The sequence below is a fragment of the Giraffa tippelskirchi genome, chromosome 2 (genome assembly GCF_054371585.1).
Source record: "Giraffa tippelskirchi isolate mGirTip1 chromosome 2, T2T-mGirTip1v1.2.pri, whole genome shotgun sequence".
Lineage (NCBI taxonomy): Eukaryota > Metazoa > Chordata > Mammalia > Artiodactyla > Giraffidae > Giraffa > Giraffa tippelskirchi.
Genome location: NC_137276.1, coordinates 148,654,886 through 148,678,799, shown reverse-complemented (window position 1 = coordinate 148,678,799; position 23,914 = coordinate 148,654,886). Strand labels below are relative to the sequence as shown.

At 36.4% G+C, this 23,914-nt stretch overlaps 1 protein-coding gene and 2 long non-coding RNA genes across 10 annotated transcripts in view; 1 reads left to right on the top strand and 2 right to left on the bottom strand.

Moving 5' to 3' along the window:
* The window catches only part of PEX5L (peroxisomal biogenesis factor 5 like), an 817,344-nt gene that overhangs the window by 557,175 nt on the left and 236,255 nt on the right, over nt 1-23,914 (top strand). The window lies entirely within an intron of this gene.
* Nucleotides 669-23,430, bottom strand: LOC145538661 (uncharacterized). The gene is made up of 2 exons (XR_014077153.1): nt 23,226-23,430; nt 669-1,810 (listed from the first exon to the last, which is right to left on the bottom strand). It is a non-coding gene; the product is annotated as an uncharacterized LOC145538661 (long non-coding RNA).
* On the bottom strand, nt 5,311-14,818 carry LOC145538665 (uncharacterized). The gene is made up of 3 exons (XR_014077156.1): nt 12,229-14,818; nt 7,515-7,581; nt 5,311-6,969 (listed from the first exon to the last, which is right to left on the bottom strand). It is a non-coding gene; the product is annotated as an uncharacterized LOC145538665 (long non-coding RNA).

Genomic DNA, 23,914 nt, shown 5'->3' with positions numbered 1-23,914 from the left:
GAGGGATTCAGCTAATTGAAGTTAGACATATTTCTATTTCCTTTTATCTATTTCATTTCTTCAGTGAGCCCCAAAGAAATGCAGATATTGGTGTGCTGCTCATCTGATACAGCTGCAGAGACTATATAAACTGCCTTTGGTAGAGGGAACTATAGGGACAGCTATGATAAATAAAAATAGGAAACTGGACCTTAAAACTATGCTGATCATTTTGAAAATTTAGAACAAGGAGACCTTGTTAATCAAAAGTAGAGATCGGAAACTACTGATCTAAGAGCTAAGAATTTTCTTTTATAGGAAGCTAGCAAGTTTAATATCTGGGGGAGTGGAAGTTTTTTTAATAATGTTGATTCATTAGAGAACCAAAAAAAAGCTGATCCAATGGGATGAATATGCTTTATTCATTCATCCTTTATGTTAGCATAATTGTACAATTGAATTACAATCTACATAAAGAAACTAAAAATCAGGACACTGAGAGTTCAAATTCTTAACTTTATTCTCGACTCCATGTGGCTTCAAATGGCCTATTCAATCCATTCTCAGGCCCTCTCCACAGCTTGTAGGATGCTACCCCAGTTAGTAGGGAAAAAATTATTGTTGCTTCTTCCTTCTCACTTCCCACCCCTTTATATACACAATTAAAGTAGACACTAAATACACAGAGCTTGAAGAAATGCTTTCTTTTTATTGACCATTCATCAGTTCAGTTCAGTTCAGTCGCTCAGTCATGTCCGACTCTTTGCGACCCCATGAATCGCAGCACGCCAGGCCTCCCTGTCCATCACCAACTCCCTGAGTCCACCCAAACCCATGTCCATTGAGTCGGTGATGCCATCCAACCATCTCATCCTCTGTCATCCCCTTCTCCTCCTGCCCCCAGTCCTTCCCAGCATCAGGGTCTTTTCCAATGAGTCAACTCTTCACATGAGGTGGCCAAAGTATTGGAGTTTCAGCTTCAACATCAGTGCTTCCAATGAACACCCAGGGCTGATCTTCTTTAGGATGGACTGGTTGGATCTCCTTGCAGTCCAAGGGACTCTCAAGAGTCTTCTCCAACACCACAGTTCAAAAGCATCAATTCTTCGGCGCTCAGCTTTCTTCACCATCCAACTGGCACATCCATACATGACTACTGGAAAAACCATAGCCTTGACTAGATGGACCTTTGTTGGCAAAGTAATGTCTCTGCCTTTAAATATGCTATCTAGGTTGGTCATAACTTTCCTTCCAAGGAGTAAGCGTCTTTTAATTTCATGGCTGCAATCACCATCAGCAGTGATTTTGGAGCCCAAAAAAATAAAGTCCAACACTGTTTCCACTGTTTCCCCATCTATTGGCCATGAAGTGATGGGAACAGATGCCATGATCTTAGTTTTCTGAATGTTGAGCTTTAAGCCAACTTTTTCATTCTCCTGTCTCACTTTCATCAAGAAGCTTTTCATACCTGACCATAAAATGTGTTAGTTACACTGATCTCTGAGGCTCCAAATTCCTTTTTAAAAGGGCAACCCAGAAACAGCTCTGCTATTCTGAATCACAACAGAAATCCCAGACAACTTGAACAGACTGAATCTGCAACAATTTCCAAGAGTCTTCCAGAGACAGGGGGAGCCCTTTGAGAAGGAGAGCAGCTAGATGTCACCAGCCAGGACAGGCAGGCTGGCGTGGAGAACAAGCTTGCTGTGAATGGTCTAAATGCTGTGCCTCAAGCCTTCTGTGAGGTGACTGCTTCTGTTCAGAGCAGCAATGGTCTCCTATCCCAGAGAACAAGGTCTCCAGGCCAACTGAAGATCTTCTCCTTCTCCTCCTAAAAACAGACCAAACAAAAGGCGAGTTTGAAAAGAGCTACGCAGTCACAAATATTTGCATTGTCTTTAACTGGAACTTTTCACTAAAAATTATGTTTTGATTTATATCATAGTCTATGTTCATGATACTGTTGTCAAGTCAGAAGGACAGGTCATGTCACTAACAGAGGCACAGATCATTAGTTCCTTGGCATTTCTGGTCATTGTCAGTTACAATGACTAGTGATTAGTGCCACTAATTAGTGGCAAATCCAAGACTAGCTTCCCAATCCTATGATTAGTGTTATTTCCTTTAGAATATGCTTGCATGAACTACACACAGGCCAAAACAACTCCAGCCCATTTAATAATAAGGTTAACACAGACCTACTAAATGATGGGAAAACAGCAACTATAAAACTAGTCACAACAGCAGTTAGAACATATGTTTTGTTTTTATTCAGATAAAATATATGGTATGTAGGTGTGAAATCAGAACACAGCCTTTGGAGGAAAAGGACGTTCTCATGGAATGTATATGTTCCATACAGTGCCTGATGCATTATACAACCATAATAAATGTAAATGACTAAAATCCAATTTATTTCCTGGCCACACTCCTAGGAAATCTTATCTGATTTTCAAGCTGTGGGTGCTAAAATAAAATCTGAGAAACATAGCAGGATAAGAAATAGATCTTTTCAGCAAATCTGATATCCACCCACCCCAAGTCTTCATTTTTCATCTTACTTTTTCTTTATTTTGAAACATGATTCTTTTCTCCTAAACTAAACATTTCTGAAAGGTGTGTACCTAAGTCATGTTGATAGAAGTAAATGCTTATTCATTCATTATCAAATATTTTTGAGCACCTCTTTTTATAGAAACAAAGCTCTATGATACTCCCTCTCCTTAGAGAGTTTTAATTTATGTGAAAAGACACAAGAAACCTTACATAGCAAAATCAGATTTAAATTAAATAAATAAATAGTTCAAGAATTTTCACAAGGCAGTATAATTAAATGTGAAGTACATGGAAAATAAGCATTTAAAAATATGGCTCAGTTGCACATGACTTACAGAAGCAGTACACTCAGTTTGAGAGTAAATTAGTAGACCATATTTACAGTGTTTTGTTGTAAGTGTCAAAAAATAGTTCCCAATCAAGTATAATAGTTTAAAACTTTTTTCTTGGTTGAAAAGAGTAGCTCTTTACTAACCACAGATTTAAAACACGTTTTAGAAGTGTGTAAGGGGAGAGAAATCTGTGATGGTATCCTGGGGCCTGAATTAGTAATCCACATATTCTTTTACCTTTTTTATTTTGGGGGGTGTTATTTCATACTCTAGATGTTATGTAGGGAAAAATGTCCCTTTCCCAAAACAGCAGAGAGAAAATTATTAAAGATATTTCTGCCTGGGGATAAGTAAATATTGAATTTCAATAAAAACTGCCACTTCAAGCTATTCATAAGTCAAAAATCTAGTGGTAGAATATTCTCCCAATTTCCTCAATACGAAATCTTAGTCTCAAATGTATAAACAAAATTTTTTTTCCTTTTATCACGACACAGTAATTTACCCACTAGAGAAAATCTTTTATAGAAGTTAACCCAGTATAAAGTTTCATTGTGGAAAAGTAGCTTCACATATAAACATATATTTATATAAATATACATGTTGATTAATATTACTCATTCTACAGCAAAAATTTTAGTAATAAGATCTTAAGTATTTTTCTTCATGAATCAGTAGTGCTTTATTCTTCAGAAGTCCCATTGATTTAGATAATGATTGACAAAGTGAACAACCCAGATGTTAAGTGCGAAATTACTTACATTTGTAAAAACTGTTTAGTTCAGTTCAGTTCAGTCACTCAGTCATGTCCGACTCTTTGTAACCCCGCGGACTGTAGCATGCCAGGCCTCCGTGTCCATCACCAACTCCTGGAGTCTACTTAAACTCATGTCCATTGAGTCGGTAATGCCATCCAACGATCTCATTCTCTATAGTCCCCTTCTCCTCCCATCTTCAACTTTTCCCAGCATCAGGGTCTTTTCCAATGAGTCAGTTCTTTATATCAGATGGCCAAAGGATTATAGTTTCAGCTTCAGCATCAGTTCTTCCAATGAATATCCAGGACTGATTTCCTTTAGGATGGACTGTTTGGATTTTCTTGCTGTCCAAGAGACTCTCAAAGGTCTTCTCAAACATCACAGTTCAAAAGCATCAGTTCTTCAGCACTCAGCTTCTTTATAGTCCAACTCTCACATCCAAACGTGACTACTGGAAAAACCATAGCTTTGACTAGACTGACTTTTGTTAGCAAAGTAATATCTCTGCTTTTTAATATGCTGTCTAGATTGGTCATAACTTTTCTTCCAAGGAGCAAGCATCTTTTAATTTCATGGCTGCAATCACCATTTGCAGTGATTTTGGAGCCCCCAAAAATAAAGTCTGACACTGTTTCCACTGTTTCCCCATCTGTTTGCCGTGAAGTGATGGGATCAGTTGCCATGATCATAGTTTTCTGAATGTTGAGCTTTAAGCCAACTTTTTCAATCTCTTCTTTCACTTTCATCAAGAGGTTCGTTAGTTCTTCGCTTTCTGCTATAAGGATGGTGTCATATGCATACCTGAGGTTATTGATATTTCTCCCGGCAATCTTGATTCCAGTTTGTGCTTCATCCAGCCCAGCATTTCTCATGATGTACTCTGCATATAAGTTAAACAAGCACAATGACAATATACAGCCTTGACGTACTCTTTTCCCTATTTGGAACCGGTCTGTTGTTCCATCTCCAGTTCTAACGGTTGCTTTCTGACCCGCATAAAGATTTCTCAAGAGGCAGGTCAGGTAGTCTGGTATTCCCATCTCTTTCAGAATTTTCCACAGTTTATTGTGATCCACACAGTCAAAGGCTTAGCCTAGTCAATAAAGCAGAAATAGATGTTTTTCTGGAACTCTCTTGCTTTTTCAACGATCCAACAGATGTTGGCAGTTTGATCTCTGGTTCCTCTGCCTTTTCTAAATCCAGCTTGAACATCTGGAAGTTCACAGTTCACATACTGTTGAAGCCTGGATTGGAGAATTTTGAGCATTACTTTGCTACTGTGTGAGATGAGTGCAATTGTGCTGTAGTTTGAACATTCTTGGCATTGCCTTTCCTTGGGATTGGAATGAAAACTGATGTTTTCTGTCCTGTGGCCACTGCTGAGTTTTCCAAATTTGCTGGCATATTGAGTGTAGCACTTTTCACAGCATCATCTTTCAGAATTTGAAATAACTCAACTGGAATTCCATCACCTCCATTAGCTTTGTTCGTAGTGATGCTTCCTAAGGCCCACTTGACTTTGCATTCCAGGATGTTTGGTTCTAGGTGAGTGATCATACCATCGTGATTATCCAGGTCATGAAGATCTTTTTTGTACAGGTCTTCTGTGTATTCTTGCCACCTCTTCTTAATATCTTCTGCTTCTGTTAGATCCATACCATTTCTGTCCATTTTGCCTTTTTGCATTTCTTTTTCTTGGGGATGGTCTTGATCACTGCTTCCTGTACAATGTCACAAACCTCTGTCCATAGTTCTTCAGGCACTCTGTCTATCAGAGTGCCTTGAATCTATTTCTCACTCATCCTTTGAATCTATTTCTCACTACAACTGTACAACTGTAACGGGTTTGATTTAGGTCATACCTGAATGGTCTAGTGGCTTTCCCTACTTTCTTCAATTTAAGTCTGAATTTGGCAATAAGAAGTTCATGATCTGAGTCACAGTCAGCTCCTGGTCTTGTTTTTGCTGACTGTATAGAGCTTCTCCATCTTTGGCTGCAAAGAATATATTCAGTCTGATTTCAGTATTGACTATCTGGTGATTCCCATGTGTAGTCTTCTCTTGTGTTGTTGGGAGAGGGTGTTTGCTATGACCAGTGTGTTCTCTTGGCAAAACTCTATTAGCCTTTGCCCTGCTTCATTCTGTACTCCAAGGCCAAATTTGCCTATTAATCCAGGTATTTCTTGACTTCCTACTTTGCATTCCAGTCCCCTTAATGAAAAGGACATCTTTTTTGGGTGTTAGTTCTAGAAGGTCTTGTAGGTCTTCATAGAACCATTCAACTTGAGCTTCTTCAGCATTACTGTTCAGGGCATAGACATGGATTACTGTGATATTGAATGGTTTGCCTTGGAAAGGAACAGAGATCATTCTGTCATTTTTGAGATTGCATCTAAGTACTCCATTTTGGACTCTTTTGTTCACTATGAGGGCTACTCCATTTCTTCTAAGGGATTCTTGCCCACAGTAGTAGATATAATGCTCATCTGAGTTAAATTCACCCATTCCAGTCCATTTTAGTTCACTGATCACTAAGATGTTGATGTTCATTCTTGCCATCTCCTGTCTGACCAGTTACAATTTGCCTTGATTCATGGACCTACAATCCAGGTTCCTATGCAATATTGCTCTTTACAGCATCAGACTTTGCTTCCATCACCAGTCACATCCACAATGGCTTGTTGTTTTTGCTTTGACTCTGTCTCTTCATTCTTTCTGGAGTTATTTCTCCACTTATCTCCAGTAGCATATTCAGCATCTACTGACCTGGGGAGTTCATCTTTCAATGTCCTGTCTTTTTGCCTTATCATACTGTTCATGGAGTTCTCACAGCAAGAATACTGAAGTGGTTTGCCATTCTCTTCTCCAGCGTACCATGTTTTGTCAGAACTCTCCACCATGACCCGTCTGTCTTGGGTGGGCCTACGAGGCATGGTTCATAGTTTCACTGAGTTAGACAAGGCTGTGAAAACACCAATCTGATCACTTGGACCACAGCCTTGTCTAACTCAATGAAACTATGAACATTAGAAATAGCAGTAAGGATTTATTTCAAACTGTGAATGCTATGATTTAACTGTCAGTCAAAGTCATTCCTCCCAGTGGTATGACCTTTCACATTTTCCTAGGGATGAGATTGAGATTGTTGTTGTTTAGTCACTTAAGTCATGTCCGACACTTTGGTGACTCCATGGACTGTAGCCCAGGCTCCTTTGTCCAAGAGATTTCCAAAAGCAAGAATTTTGGATGTGTTGCCATTTCCCTCTCCAGAGGATCTTCCGGACCCAGGGATCAAACCTGCATCTCCTGCATTGGCAGGCAGATTCTTTACAACTTGGGATGCCCTTGAGAATGAAATATTAGAATAAAATGAAAGATAGAAGTAAGGACATAGTAGTCATGGTGGTGGTATTATAGTCTTTACTTCTTACGTTTTATGGAAAATAATGTTTTTTCCTCAATTTACTTATGCCCTTTTTTTGTCTAAATCACTGTTAGCCATTATTCTTCTGGCTCTATAAACTTAAACTCTAATACCTCCATTATATTTTTCTATAATTTCACATGTTTCTTATTCATTCCACATTTACTCTTTTATTTATATTATACACTAATTGTGTCTATGTGTCAAGACGAAAGTCCCAACAATTTGTTTCAAATCTCTCTTATCATTGCCTTCTGTCTTCTAACTAGAGTCCTGTCTACAATTTGGTTTGCTCACCTAAATAGAGAGGAAATTAATGTACAGAATGGTCAAAGGGTCCCTCCAACTCTAAAATTATAGTTCAATACAGTAAGACATAAGGGTTGTTGCTTTGTTTGGATTTTTAGTAATACAGGATGATTATCACTTTAAAGAACAACTCACTGTATAAGTATGGATGCCTACCATGAATGGAGCTTATTCTTCTTATTCTTCTTCTATTATACGGAGGACAGACCATATATAACATTACCTCATAATTTAAAAACAAAGACAAAAACAAAATCTTATTTTGGAGAAAACACATTTTCTGTATATTATAATTAAATTCTAGCAGCTCATTCTCTAACTCGGCAAAGATGGGATTTGAGCCCAGAAAATCTGGCTCCAGAGTCCACCTACTTGTGTACAATATTATTAAACAACCATTTATTGGAGTGTTAGCAGCAAAGAATACAAAGATGAATGAGGTATGGTCCTGTCCTCAAGGGGGTTACAGAGCCAGCTCTTCTTTCAGCAAAGCATTTCACCAGGGCTCTGATAAGAAAAAAGATGGAGACTTTTCCACCCAGAATCCCCATAGCACTTCATCCTTTCCTTTCTCACAGCACTTTTACAAGTGGGTTATTTTTATTTGTGTTCACCTCCCAGTTCCCTTACTTGAAAGGAATATATTATACCTCATTCACATTTGCACTCTGTGTTGATGTGTAAAATGGTTTTAAAATAATAGAAAGAACACACTGATGTTTACATGTAGCGAGCATATTGTAGTAAGTACAGTGCAAGGATGAAATAAGAGCCTTGGCGAAATAGCTGCAATTGCAAGATCAAAATCACCATAATAATCCCAATTCAGATTTCAGGGTGGTTGGTTTGTTTCCTCTCCCAAAAGGAAAAAGGATTTAATAGAAAGATTTGTCTTATTTTTTCAGTAAAGTCATTTAAGATGGAGCACATTTTTATTCGCATTTTTAAGACTATCCTTGTATGACTTAAGAGTTTAGCTTCTATTAAGCCAGATTATGTTCTATAGTTTATTTTAATTTTTGTTTTTTTTTAATAAGTTCCCAGATTTAAATTTCCAACATGCTTTCTGGAAACTATAATCTATTAATTTGTTTTTTAAATTTTAATTAAAGTAATAGCTCTGCATGCCTGTAATTTGGAAATTTTGAGTCTCCTTTGCCTAATCTCAGCCCTAAAGTTTCATACATTGTCCCTTAATTTAAGCACAGAATCAGAAGGATGGTTCCTTCCTCAACTGATAATTTCCTTAGAGACACCTACTGACATGTCACAGAAAACGTAAAATGCATTTCATTAATTTTCATTCTGCTCTCAGACTCTCCAAGGGCATAAACTTGGATGTGTTATCACATTTCCCATCCAATGATGCTAAGATTTTTCAATGTCATCAGTCTATACTGGCAGTTCTGCAGTTCCCAATGGACTATGATAAACAGACTTGCTAGAGAAGTTCAACAAAACTTGAGGCAATTAAAAATTAAGATTTTTTTCTAATAATAAAAGTCATACATAATCATTGCAGAAAATTGGGTCAATAAAGAAAGATAGATAGAAATACAAAATCATCCACAATATGATAATTATTAATTTTCAGTCATTTTTCCTGGAACTCTTCTTTCTGTAAGTAGAGGTGAATAGACTCAGGATACTGTGAAATAATAATTACATTTCATTCCAATTATCTGCCATGTCCCTTACAAGTGCTAGGAACTGAGAAGCCAGAGGCAGCTGTGGGCTTCAGAGCCTCCTAGAGAAGGAAGATACGTGCTGAAGCTCAGGGAAGGGCCCTAAACCCTACCTAAGTGGAAATGTGAGATCAGAAGGGGCTTTTTAGAAGAATACCCTCACTGAGACCTAAGCGATGTGCTGGAGTTAGTGAGGGAGGGGGGGAAAGTGTGTCCCCTCCCCCCAAGGCTAGAGAAAGAAGGCAATGAAAATGTGGCCATGGCTCACAAGTTGAATATGAGGGATAAGAGAGGACAAATTGGCAGGGTCCACTTGGTATGAGGCTTTGTGAGCCATGATGAAGATTATGGACTTTGTGCTGAGGGCAATGGGGAGCTATAGAGGGTAAGCAAGGGATACAGCACTGCAGCAATGGAGAATGGATTTGGTGAAGAGTGTGAAGGTGGAGGCCAGAAGGCTGGTGAGGAGAGAGTGGGGCAATTTCAAAGAGAGGAATGAGAGGATATCAAACAACCAACCTTTACAGGATGCTTACTATATAATAGACATTCTACTAAGCATGTCATATATTGAACTTAGCTCTCTCCGGAAATGAAGTTCTGAGGGAATGCTTTATAGTTCCAAGCCATGGTTAAAGGTACCAAGTAGAATCAAGACTAATGGTTTTAGCAAGTGATCCAAAAATTATGGAAAACAATATTAAAATGATAAAATTAAATATTAAGATGTGAATTTAGGAATTTATAATAAAAGTAAAAATTTTAAACATAGTAAAACTTATCAACTTGTGTATTGTTAAAGATTAAGTTGAGTATTAAGCTATTTTATCCAAAACATGTTCTTTGCCATCATCTTGAGTTACTAAGACCTAATCTAAAGATGAGAAAAATTAAAGTATTGAGAACCTTAAGCACACATATGCATGCACAGACACAGAGACTTACACTCATACATGTTGCATTTAATATTTGAACATGACTTGAGTATGAGTAAATATATCATAGACAATACACAGTTGTACATTTTCTTTGTTAATAACCAAGCATTTATAGTTTCATATTTGTATAAAGTCATTCTTACATGTTAAATTATAGAAAAATAAATACAAATTTACTCAGGGGAGCAAAGCTGATCATTCTTCCTAAAATTAAAACAATCTGGAAAAAAGTACTGCTGTGAAAAATACTGAAAGCTCAATTGAGAACCATTCACAATTTCTTTCTGAAGATTGCTGAATAATAAAAAAAGAAATTCTCTTAGTAACGTAATTGTGAATGGAAGTCTATTCTTTTTAGATCCATGGAATAAATATTTGATTTTTAATTGTGATTCAGAGAGATATATTTTAAAATTAACTCTGCATTCCAAAGAATAGCTTGATCATATAAAGTCAGGAAATCTTTACTAAAAAACATTTTAAAAGGACTGCCATTGCTAATTTAATATATTTTTCCCATGTATGCTGTATATTCCATATGCTGGAATTTACCATTCTTTTGAATAATATGTATTCCATAAAATGAAGATCATTAATTTTTTTATTTACTCTGTGTTAAACACTTTTGTCTTTATTTTATGTCTTCACCTTACCAAGTATGTTAAACATAAACATAATTCAATATTTTTTTTTACTACCTGAACCAGGGTCAACATTTTAAACATCAATTCTTCTTGCTGAGTACTGTAATCATATAATTCTTCTAAAAGAAGATATTAGGCTTAAATTGCACTGCCTCCAAAAGAAAACCTACCAGTTTAGGGTTGTTGCTTTCCTTTTACTTATTTATGTCTATATACTAAAGTCTCTACTGTGAGTTCATTGTGATAGAGATGATGAGACAGAGAAATTATTTGCCTCTTTCTCATAAAAAGATTGTACATTTCTTTATGCTAGTATTCCCAAAACTGTAAATGGATTGTTATTGATAGACATTAGCATTAAAATATCAATAAGGCAAAGTATCTGTCAATTATCATAACATTTACAAATATATTGGGAATCCTTTTCTTCCTTGATCATCTCAGAGTAGTTCTTAAGTCTAATTACAGATTGTATCACTACTGTGTGAGGGACTGTGTACCAAACCTGGGGCAAATGGGATTACCATGAAGGTGATGGATATAAAACCATTTAAGGATTAAGTTATTTTAGGCTCCATGATTCTCTTCCACTAAGCAAATTGCCATGAGATGATGGGAGGAGAAAATAAAATTAAGGGGGCAAGATTGTTTTCTTTCTATGAGGATTCCAGCTGCAAAGTTAGATATTGGATTTTATGGTTTCTTTTCAAACAGGCAGTGCAAATAAGCTATGCTCATCATCGTTCTTGTCTTCCAAAATTCAGTGCCTGGTTGCTTTTTGCCTTTGAGAAACTCTTACTCTTTTCAGTCTTCTGGAATTTAAACAACAGCCCTTCAAATGTGGTCTGTTGTCATTTATTTGAAAAGGGTAAAAAGAGAAGGGAGAGGAAGAAAGGGATGAAAGAGCGAGTGAGGGAATCACTCAAAAATTGAAACTTACAGTTCAGTCGCGAAAAGTAAAAGACTGCATTAGCTAACTGCATCTTATTTGCATTCAAAATCAAGTATTCTACATCCTTTAAAATCACTTAAGCAAATTATCACAAAGGCCTACTAAACAATGCTCTTTGTAACTCTCTATAATGGTAAAAGATGGGAAAGAAAAGAAGATCACATTATCAAAATGCTTGGCAACTTCTGAATCTTAGTAACCTTAAGTCACATGCATTTCCCCAGTCATCTTTTCAGGATAAGATGCTACCATTTTCTTACAATATACCTTACATTGCCCTTTTTTGGTAATTAGTATAATTTGACATATTTTGAGATAATGAAGCCATCTGCTCTGAAGAGCTAAATCACCATTAATGTTTAAAAGCTTTTCTCTCTGCAACAGAAAGACATGATGAAACTTCTAATCCAACTTTGCTTTTGAAGTTTCATTTTCCAGAGAGTTTTTAGAAGCATCACGATCTAGATTTCAATAGTACACTGTCACTGACATAACCCTATTTTAGGTGGAGATCACCAAGGAAGTTTTTAGTTTTATCTAGTTCACAGAGTATTGACTGGACGGAAGGGAAGATGTGGATGGATGCAGTCTTTTACTGTGTCCAGTCCTGTGTGAGATGCGTCACTTTTGCATTTTATTTAAATGGATTACCTTGCTCAAATACACATAAGCTAATCAGTGAAAGAGCCTGTATTGAAGACAGGTGTCCTATTGACCAGCTACTAGACAATAGTGTCCTATTGTCCACTTGTGTGTGTGTGTGCACTAAGTCACTTCAGTCATGTCCAGCTCTTTGCAACCCTATGGACTGTTGCCTGCCAGACTGCTCTGTCCATGGTATTCCCTAGGCAAGAATACTGGAGTGGGTTGCCATGCCCTCTTCCAGGGGATGTTTCTGACCCAGGAATCAAACCTTCGTCTCTTAAGTCTCCTGCATTGGCAGGCAGGTTCTTTACCATTAGTGCCATCTGGGAAGCCCCCTATTGTCCACTACTCCTTGCCAATTTTCTGTTATTATTTAACCCAGCTCATAAGGAAGATTTAAAAGGAGTCATGTTAAAGAAGTTTTTTTAAATACTTCAGTGAATTACACAAAATTAATAGTAGTTAGTGTCACAAAATATACACAGAAAAGGACAATGGGATATGGCAAAGGTGAAAAATAGGATATTATTGAAGTTAAGTGAAATGGCATTTTTTTAATTAGTTTATTTTCTATTTTTTAACTTTACAATATTGTATTTGTTTTGCCATACATTGACATGAATCCACCATGGGTGTACATGTTTTCCCCCGGGATGACCCGGAGGGATGGGATGGGGAGGGAGGTGGAAGGGGGGTTCTGGAAGGGGAAATGGCATTTTTATATAAATGAAAGTATGAGATTGTATACAGATGAAAAAGTGTAAAGATGAGAAAGAAGTTAGCTGAAGAATATCAATATTAGACATAATTTCATTTGCCTTAAATGTAAATGAACTAGGAGAAAATATTTAGTTGCTGAGTCATTTGGTAAACCACACCTGTGATTCAGTCTTGCCCCATCAGAGTAATTGTTATGTATTCTCAGTGGATAATTAATAGAGTCAACACAATTTTCTCAGCATCAGTACTATTAACATTTTAGGCCCAGTAATTCTGTGTTGTGCGAGCTTCCCTGTGCATTGTAGGATGTTCAGCAGCATCCTTCCCATCCACCCACTAGATGCCAGTAGCACCCTCCCAGTTCTGACAGTCAAAACTCTCTCTCAACGTTGCTAAGTATCCCCTGGGGACAAAAATCACCCTCTTTGGAGAACCACTGGAGTAAACAAGCATTTATCGAGCACCTGCGGTAGGCCAGGCATGTAGAAGTAAACTAAACAAAGACCTTGATCTCATAGAAATTATATTCTAGTGAGAGAGTGATGGGAAAAAAAAGACCAAACTATATAATGGAGTGACAAGTGCTGAAAAGAAAAATAAGGCAGGATAAGAGCGTAAAGAATAATTTGGATGATATTTAGATTAACCCTCTCCAAGGAGGTTCCTTGAGCAGAGACCTAAAGTGAGATGTGACTATCTGGAGGAAGTGTTTTAGATGGATGGAATAACAAGTGGGAGGGGCCTGAGGCAGGACCAGTTTGGAATGTCTGACTAGCAACGAGCCATTTGTTGCTAGAACTGAGTGAGCAGGTGGGAAAAAGTAAAGAGTAAAGTCACCAAGGCAAGCAAAGGCCAGATCATGCAGAGACTGCTAGATTAGCTCTGCTCAACTACACTTGCTGCCATGATGAAAATGTCCATATATTATATTGCCCAAAACAGTAGCCACAGCGCCCAAAATACTGACCACATGTGGCATATTGAGCACATATGGCTACGGTAACTGAGAAACTGAATTTTTAGTTTAACTTGTATTGAACAATGCACAGAGAAGGCAATGGCAACCCACTCCAGTACTCTTGCCTGGAAAATCCCATGGACGGAGGAGCCTGGTAGGCTGCAGTCCATGGGGTCGCGAAGAGTCAGACATGACTGAGCGACTTCACTTTCACTTTTCACTTTCATGCGTTGGAGAAGGAAATGGCAACCCACTCCAGTGTTCTTGCCTGGAGAATCCCAGGGACGGCGGAGCCTGGTGGGCTGCCGTCTATGGGGTCGCACAGAGTCGGACACAACTGAAGCGACTTAGCAGCAGCAGCAGCAGCAGCAGAACAATGCAAGTCTAAACCATAAGGACTTTGGATTTTTATTCTAAATATCAAAAGAGTTTGAGCAAAGATGTGATCTCCTTAGCTTTAAAAGAGCAGTAAAGATCATAAAATTCAATTTATTTTCCCACATTTTCAGAGATCAGATCTAAGTCTAGTGAGAATTTCATCTAAATAACTCATGATGGATTCCTACAATCTCCTACTCACCCAGTTCTTTTAACTGGCTTTCCTATCTTTCTGTTTTTTAAAATATTGTTTGCTTGTTTGATTGCTTAATTTTATGAAACTATTTAAAATCCCTTTTTGGGTAAAGATAAACATAAGTAACTAAATGATAAACAAATGGTAAAAGGTAGGCATAATATCCAAAATTGTGAAAAAGTATTAATTAATCTGCTTGGCTTTATGAGGGCATATAACAAGATAGAACCCAAAATCAAAAGATATAACAAAAGTTAGGGAACGTGATCTGTTTGCAGCCGCCTACACCTGCACATTGTAGTTGGTGCTTATTTTTTAGTAAGTGAATCCATAAAGAAATAGTATCTGCAGACTGTCTCAATGCTTATGACCAAGATGTAGAAGACAGAGAATAATATGCAAAGATTAAGTTCTGATGAATGGGAAAAGTAAATTGAAAACTGTAGATTTCCTTAACCCATTGGAAATAGCAATGAGTAAAATTATCACTTACCCATCAACACTGTTTATACACAATGCAATGAAGTCAATCTTTGGCAATTATATGATTAATCTGAAATAAGCAAACAGATTAATCAAAACATTCCATTCTAAAAATCAGCTGTTGAACTGAATGAAAAAGCCAGAGAATGGCCCCAGAAGAGTCTAGTTGTTGGTAAATGTGATTTGAGGGTTAATTTCCACTTTCTGTAATTTTCCCAGTGGCCCTTGCGCCGTCTTCCTCTAACTTTGATACTTAAAAACAAAAAAAAAAAATTAGGTGTGTTTATCTCCACAGGTTTAGGACATGCTTTTGACCTTGTATGTTTTTTCACTACTTCAGGGATTTGGTTTAGGTACACTAGTAACAAAAATAATTAATAAATAAGGAAGTGGTGAGGAGAATGTAAGACCTTGATATGAATGGAAATGAGGTTGCTGAAGTAATTAATTAAAAATGTCATAGACTTCCATTAAGGGAAAGATTAGCAATTAAAGCAGAGAGGTTTTGTTAATTACTCAAGGTTGAAGCACAGAACAACCTGAGAGCAATGAATTCATCAATGAGTATCATTTCAAGGGAAAACGGGGTAATCTTTTGTCACTTGATTGAAGCTGTATTAAAAAGTTTGAATTAATAACAATAGCAAGAGGCTTCTTAAAGATAAACATGGTAAGATGGATGCCCTTATGCCTAGATATTTCATGTCTCATAATGACATATCACATTTCTAAGAATTTCAGTTTTGAACAGATGAGAAAGGAAAACATGCTTGTGCTAGGAGTAAATTAGAACTCACCAATTCATTTCACTTGTCTCAAGGTTCAAAATTCATTTGTCTTAAGACTTATTAATTTGTTTGATTTGTTTTGACTCAAAATAACAGTGATTTTCAATTTTATCTCTCTGTTCTAAGAAATAGCAATTTAATACAGAATAATTCATTATAATTTCACCATTCTCAATGCCTATTTTTAACACATTATTTCTCTTCCAATCAGAGAGATTACACTCTCCTTCTATATATACTATGGTAAAGTTACTGTTTTATGCTAAAACATGAGCACAATAAGAAAAAAATGTTCGTTCATGAGCTAAAATTTTATTTTAAAAACATTTATTTAAGTCTCGAGCAGATTTCTTAAAATTGATTTAGACCTTACATTTACAAAAGTACCAAGCAAAATTTTAACTAGTCTGATTTATCTGAAATACCTAAGTTTTAGGTAATTCTTGTCTGTATTTTGCATTTATTTTATTCAAATCCTTATTCAGTAATTCAGATCAAACAGTTGATGAAGTCAACAAGATAGTCTGCTTTGTCCAAGTTGATGATACTTATGCATGAATGCATGAGAAGTCCACCTGGAGTGCTTTTGAAAGGACAGCTCCCAGGGCCCCATTCAGTGATTTGATTTCAGTATCTTGGGAGCAGCCCAGGGATGTCATTTTTATAATAACAAAAATCCAGGTAGTTTTGATGCAACAAGACAATCTCCACAAAAAAAACCCCAACAAAACAGCAGGTTAAAATAGCTCAGAACCAGGTTTCCATTTCATTTTGTTTGGTATGTATTTGGGTCCTAGTGTAGAATTGATATCATTTTCACTCATATTAATATACCCAGTATTTCTGGACATTATTTTAATATTTTGTGAACTATATGTGGTTTCCTTTAACTTAACCTAAAACCTTAATATGCAATTTGTCTCCATTTCTATTTCCAAATTTCACCCAATGGTAAATACAGTGAGTATTTTAATCAATAGCTAAAAATGAATTTGGCTTGCCTATCATGATATAAACCTGTGAAAATATCATCTGAAATGCTTTTACTAAATTTGACCATTTATACACCTAGCAACAGAAGTCTCTAAACAGAGGTCTCTACGGTCTAAGACTGGTTAGGTTCTCAGGATTTAATTTTCCAGCCAAGGTTTTTTTAAGGAGTTCAAGAGCAAAAAATAAATTTATAGGATGACCTTTCTAAACTCTTACTATTCAGATAATACTACTTCCAAATTGGAAAGACACTTCCAAATAGCACTCTCTCTTTATAACTGAAATTGTTCGATCTCTTGTGGAAGAGAAAATATAAGATTCTCATATAAATAGGGAGACGTTGATTGGGATAAAATCAGTGGTCAGTAGCACTTGCTGGAGCATTATCTCACATGCCTCATTTTTAAATTCAAATCATTATTGTGTAAACTCACTTTTTTGTCAGAACAGAATTCTACTAGATTTTAAGAAACTTAATTACTTTTTTGATATTATCATTTTAGTAACCAAAAGGAGCCAAGAGTAGTCTATCAGGAAGCATAGGTAAGATGTAGCTGTTATGTATTTGCCTTTTGTCCTTCTTGGAAAATTTTTAAGTTAAACTTATGACATTTTCATATAAAATGTATAAAATATCTTCCAAACAGCTGTACTGTGTAATTGAACTTGAATAAAAGATCTAATGCCTCTGGAGCTTTTAGATATGAAAATGCTTTATGCGAGACAGAATAAGAGACACAGATGCATAGAACAATTTTATGGACTCTGAGGGAGAAGGTGAGGGTGGGACGTTCTGGGAGAATAGCATTGAAACATGTATATTATCATATGTGAAACAGAACACCATTCCATGTTCGATGCATGAGACAAGGGCTCAGGGCCAGGGCAATGGGATGACCCAGAGGGATGGGATGGGGAGGGAGGTGGGTGGGGGGTCCAGGAAGGGGAACTCATGTAAACCCATGGCTGATTCATGTCAATGTATGGCAAAAACTATTACAATATTGTAAAGTAATTAGCCCCCAACTAAAAAAAAATAATAATAATAAAATAAAAAATTTAAAAAAAAAGTTTCAATATTAAACTATCAAAAAAGAAAATGCTTTTTTTTATTAAATCCTTAAAATAACAAAGGCCTGTATATATGATTTTTTGGTTTACATAGTCTTGGGCATTTTATTTGAAAGATTAAAATATCAATAATATAAATTTGATGAAATAATTATAGTATTTTGGCTCTCCACAGTTTGGTTTTAAAACATACATCAGGTTAGAGTAGGTTTTTTGTTTTGTTTTTAGTGCAGAGTCTGAGGCCATAGAAATAAGACAGTTTTTCTTAAAACCTAATATGCTCCTCATTATGTGCTACTGCACGTAAGCATGGGGCATAATACAGATTGTTCTAATAAAGGATTAAGACACAGATGTTTTCTGTGTTTCACATGATAGAATAGAGTACACTAAGCTCCCTTTGGAGACTAAGTTTTCTGAATCAACTTGTTTATGGAGCTGCCAAGACTTCTGGCTTTATTTAGAAAAGTCTCAATAGGGTATTTGAAGCCAGACTCTAAATCCTCACCTGAATTGTGTCAGTTTACATCTCCACAATAACCCAGAAAGGATTAGATTTATATCACTCTTTTCTCTGTTTGAAAACAGAAACTCTTTGGTCTCATTTTTCATACTTTCCTAGCCTGTGAAATGAATGAAGATTTGTCTAAAGGTAATATCCCCTCAAGATCTAATATGCTATGAAAATATAAGATAATTTAGATCTTTACGGGAAATTCTGCATTGTGATTGCAATTATTTCCTGATTTAGCAGTTGTTAACTGTACTTATCAAATTGTTCTGAAAGAGAATTTATTATGTTTGCCATTATCTCAGTCCTTTCTTGTAAAATGCTATGCATTAGGTGGTCTGTCTACAATTTTAGGGCAGCTGAATGTTCTAGCTTCACTCGAAACTGAAGTAAATACATTCCTTTTTTTTTTTTTAGCACAAAAAACATTTTGTCTTGAGGTATAACTGATTAACAATGGTGTGGTAGTTTCAAGTGAACAGCAAAGGGGTTCAGCCATGAATATATATATATATATATATATATATATATATATATATATATATATATATGAATATATATATTCATTCTCCCCTAAACCCCTATCCCATCCAGGCTGGCACACAACACTACACAGAGTTCCATGTGCTATACAATAGGTCTTTGTTGGTTATCCATTTTAAATATAGCAGTGTGTACATGACCTTCCCCAAATCCCTAGCTATCCCTTCCCCCTGGCAACTATAAGTTCATTTTCTAAGTCTATGAATCTCTGAAGTAAATACATTTCTTGATAGGAAAATTAATAACATGCACCCTCAAAAGGGTTATATTGATAGGAAAATGCAGGTTTGGAGAAATACTTGCCACACAGCTGACAAATGGTCACTAGCCATACTATGCAAAAAGTTCTCACAAATTGCCAATAAATTGACCAGCCATCCAATATAAAACTGGGGAAAGGAGTACAAGAGGTACTTTCTAGGGAAAGAACTCCAAATGGTCAACAAATATGAAAAGATGTTCAAATTAACTTATAGGGAAATGAAAGGAAAGACATCACTCTATACCCTTCAGACCAAGAAAAAATTTAAAGCAGTTAATACCTGTTGCTGCCAAGGATAGAGGAAATGTATAATTATATAATTATAAGATGCAAATTTTAAAAACAATTTTAAAATTAAAATTATGTATTCTTTTTTATTCTGTAATCCTATTCCTAGAAATCTATCCCATAGAACTATAACAACCAGAACCTAAGGAAATATGCACAAAGATGCTAGTTGCAGCATTATTCAGCACAGAGGGGAAAAAGGAAATCACCAAGTGAATGCCCATTTTAAAAAATAGTTGAAAAATCATAGTACATCCATACCTAGAACAACGTGCAAAACTTTAGAAAAGAATGAACTAGAGCTATGAAGGTTAATTTGGTGATTGTTCATGAGGCATAATTACAAGAGAGAAAAACAAGACACAGAGAAGTGTCATATCATATTATTTGTAAAATGTAAGACAGTGATAGTCCCAGCTAATCTATATGTGTATATGATTAAATGTATTTATCTACAAATATGTGTATTTAACTATGGCTAAAATAGAGAACATACATATTGAATTGTTAATTATGCATGAGTTGGATAGTGTCTATGTCTGGTGGTAGGAATATATTGGTAGGTAAGAGGAGTAGGTAAGAAAAAAAAAATAGACAAAATAAAGACTGGACTATAAAAACAACACATATCATCCCATCAAAGCATTTATGTCAAGTTCCATATATGTTTAAAATATTTAACTTAAAATTATTAAAACAGTGTTTTCAAATCAAATCCACAGATCATTGCTTGAGAACACAATGAAAAATAAATGTAGCTAACATTTATTTATAAACCCACTTCCAAAGGGTGTGTGCACAGTTTTAGCTACAAGGACATGGTTTGAAGCCATATTTATAAGCAATGACAACAACAAAATTCAGTAAAAACTTAAAATGTCCGTTACTAGTGATGAACTATGTAACACTGCATAGCCATTGAAAATGATGTTGTGAGAGTATACATATTTATAAGAAAGAAGCTCATAATATATTAAATCGGGAAAACAAGTTATAAAATTATATACATATTTTGATCCCTTTGTCATTTTTATGTCTATCAAAAACCCAGTGGGGGTAAAAAAAAACAGGTAAAATAAGAAATAATTGATCAGCAGGATTTCATTAAAATTAAAAACTGCTCTGCAAAAGACAATGTCAAGAGAATTAGTAAAAGCCAGAGGACTGGGAAAAAATACAAAAGATACATCTGATAAGACTATCATACAAAATATGCAAAGAATTCTTAAAACTCAATAATAAGACAATTTGAACTTTTTTAGAAATGGGCCAAAGACCATAAGAGACACCTCACCAAAGAGATATACAAATGGAAAATAAGCATATGAAAAGATGTTCTACATCGTATGTCACCAGGGAAATGCAAATAAAATAATAAGATACCACTACAGACCTATTAGAATGGTCAAAGTCTGAAACTCTGATAACACCAAATGCTGGTGAGGATGTGGAACAATAAGTAACTCTCATATAGTGCTGTTGAGAATGCAAAACCATACAGCCACTTTGAAAGATAGTTTGGTGATTTCTTACAAAACTAAACATGTTCCTACCATTTGATCCAGAAACCATACTCCTTGGTATTATTCACCCAAAGGAGTTGAAAGCTTATATTCACACAAAAACCTTCACATGGATTTTAGAGCAGCTGTCTTCATAATCCCTAAAACCTGAAAGCAACCAAGATGTCCTTCTGTAAGTAAATGGATAAATGGTGGTACATCCAGATAGTAGAATGTTATTAAGTGCGAAAGAGGAATGAGCTATCAAACTGTAAAAAGACATGGAGGAACTTTAAATGCATTTTACTAAGTGAAAAAAGCCAACCTTTAAAGGCTACATGTTGTATGATTCCAACAGTATGACATATGGAAAATGTAAGCTATAGAGACTAAATGACCATTTGTTAAGCTTCCATTTCATCTCCTGATTTACCTACCCCAGATCTGGTATAAAATCACTATTTGATAAACACACAGTGGTTGATTTTTAGTTCAGAAAAACATCTACTTCTGCTTCATTGACTACACTAAAGCCTTTGACTGTGTGGATCACAGCAAAGTGAAAAATTCTTAAAGAGATAAGAATGCCAGACCACCTTACCAGTCTCCTGAGAAACCCATATGCAGGTCAAGAAGTAACAGTTAGAACTGGACGTGAAACAATGGACTGGTTCAAAATTGGGAAAGGAGTATGTCAAGGCTGTATATTGTCACCCTGCTTATTTAACTTATATGCAGAGTACATCATGTGAAAAGCAGGGCTGAATGAAGCACAAGCCAAAATCAAGATTGCAGGGAGAAATATCAGTAACCTCAGATATGCAGATGACACCACTCTTATGGCAGAAAGCAAAGAGAGACTAAAAAGCCTCTTGATGAAAGTGAAAGAAGAGAGTGAAAAAGCTGGCTTAAAATTCAACATTAAAAAACAAAGATCATGGCATCCTGTCCCATCACTTCATGGCAAAGAAATGGGGAAACAATAGAAACAGTGACCGACTTTATTTTCTTGGGCTCCAAAATCACTGCAGATGGTTACTGCAGCCATGAAATAAAAAGATGCTTGCTCCTTAGAAGAAAAGCTATGACAAACCTAGGCAGCATATTAAAAAGCAGAGACATTATTTTGCCAACAAAGGTCCATCTAGTCAAAGCTATGGTTTTTCCAGTAGTCACATGTATGGATGTGAGAATTGGACCATAAAGAAGGCTGAGTGCTGAAGAATTAATACTTTTGAACTGTGGTGTCAGAGAAGGCTCTTGAGGGTCCCTTGGACTTCAAGTAGATCAAACCAGTCCATCCTAAAGGAAATTAGTCTTGAATATTCATTGGAAGTACTGATGCTGCAGCTGAAGCTCCAATACTTTGGCCACCTGATGCAAAGAGCCAACTCATTAGAAAAGACCCTGATGCTGGGAAAGATTGAAGGCAGGAGGGGAAGGGGGTGATGGAGGACAAGATGGTTGAATGGCATCATCGACTCGATGGACATGAGTTTGAGCAAGCTCTGGGAGATGATGAGGGACAGGGAAGACTGGTGTGCTGCAGTCCATGGAGTCACAAAGAGTCAGACATGGCTGAGCAACTGAAAAACAACAACATCCTTTCTTGACCCTCATTTTTTCCCATCTGTAATATTGGGGGAACAGAGGCTGGACAAAATGTTCTTTAGACTCCTTTCAGCTATGAAAATTAGATAAATTTGTTTCTACATTTTCCTATTTGTACATGGCTTGAATAAAAGTTTAACAGTCTAACAATCAGGACACTTACATAAGGCTGGGCAGAATAGATTACATCAAGTGTCACTTCAGAACATATCTGCTGTGTATAAGTCTACTCTGCCTTCATTTTAACCACTAGACTAATTGTTCTCTGAGGGCACTGTCTGTATGGGATTCACTCATATTCCTCACAAATCCTTGCACACAAATAGGACTCAGGTGATATCAGTCATATCTCCTTCTATTTTTTAAGAACAAAAACAAATGTCTAATATACTACTTTCATAAGTAAGCACAGTGGTAATTGAATACCTAGCAGACAGAATAGTCTAGATTTGATTTGTTCTATCAAGCAAATGACTAAAGAAAATATATTTTGTTACATGTTTTGAATTAAAAAAAAACAAAACAAAACAGAAATACCATGTATTTTAGAGAGAAGAGAAAGAGAGAGAAAGAGGGAGGATGGCATGATCTTGGACTTCCCTGGTGACTCAGACAGTAAAGAATCCACCTGCAATGCAGGAGACCTCGGTTTAATCCCTGGATTGAGAAGATCCCCTGGAGAAGGGTATGGCTACTCACCCCAGTATTCTTGCCTGGAGAATTCCATGGACAGAGGACCCTGGCAGGTTACAGTCCATGGAGTCACAAAGAGTCAGCATGACTGAGCGATTTACACACACACACACACACACACACACACACTCACACCGCATGATCCTAGAAATGATTTAGGCAGCAGAAGAGCTGTGCCAGCTTACACACAGAGAAAGAACTGAGGGAGAGTGAGAGATGGAAGGTACAGGAGAAAGAATAATTGGTGAAACAAAGTAGCAAAATTTATGTGAGGGAAATGAGATGTGAACCACAGTGAAAAGCTTCATCCTGTCAGGAAATGCTTTCTCCTAAAAAATAAGCAAAAAGGAAGAACCACAAGACAAAGACCCAGAGATGAGTGGAGGGAAAGAAAGGATTTTGAGGCCTTAAATGTCTTAGAAAACAGCTCTGGTTGGGCCCCAGGAACAGGGGTCAGTCTTTGTGGCAATGATGATAAGAAACTGCCAGCTGCTTTGAGGACCCAGCTATTACACAGCAGCATGTGTCTGCAGTGAATACAGTTACCTTGGCCTTGTGACTTTGTTCCAGCATTCTGATCTTCTCACATGATTGGCTTTACCCTATCCAGACCTGCGGTGTTGGTTACACTTAACCATATCCTACAGTGCAACAGATTAGGGAACCCTCCAACTGCTCAGCCCCAGAATTAGAAC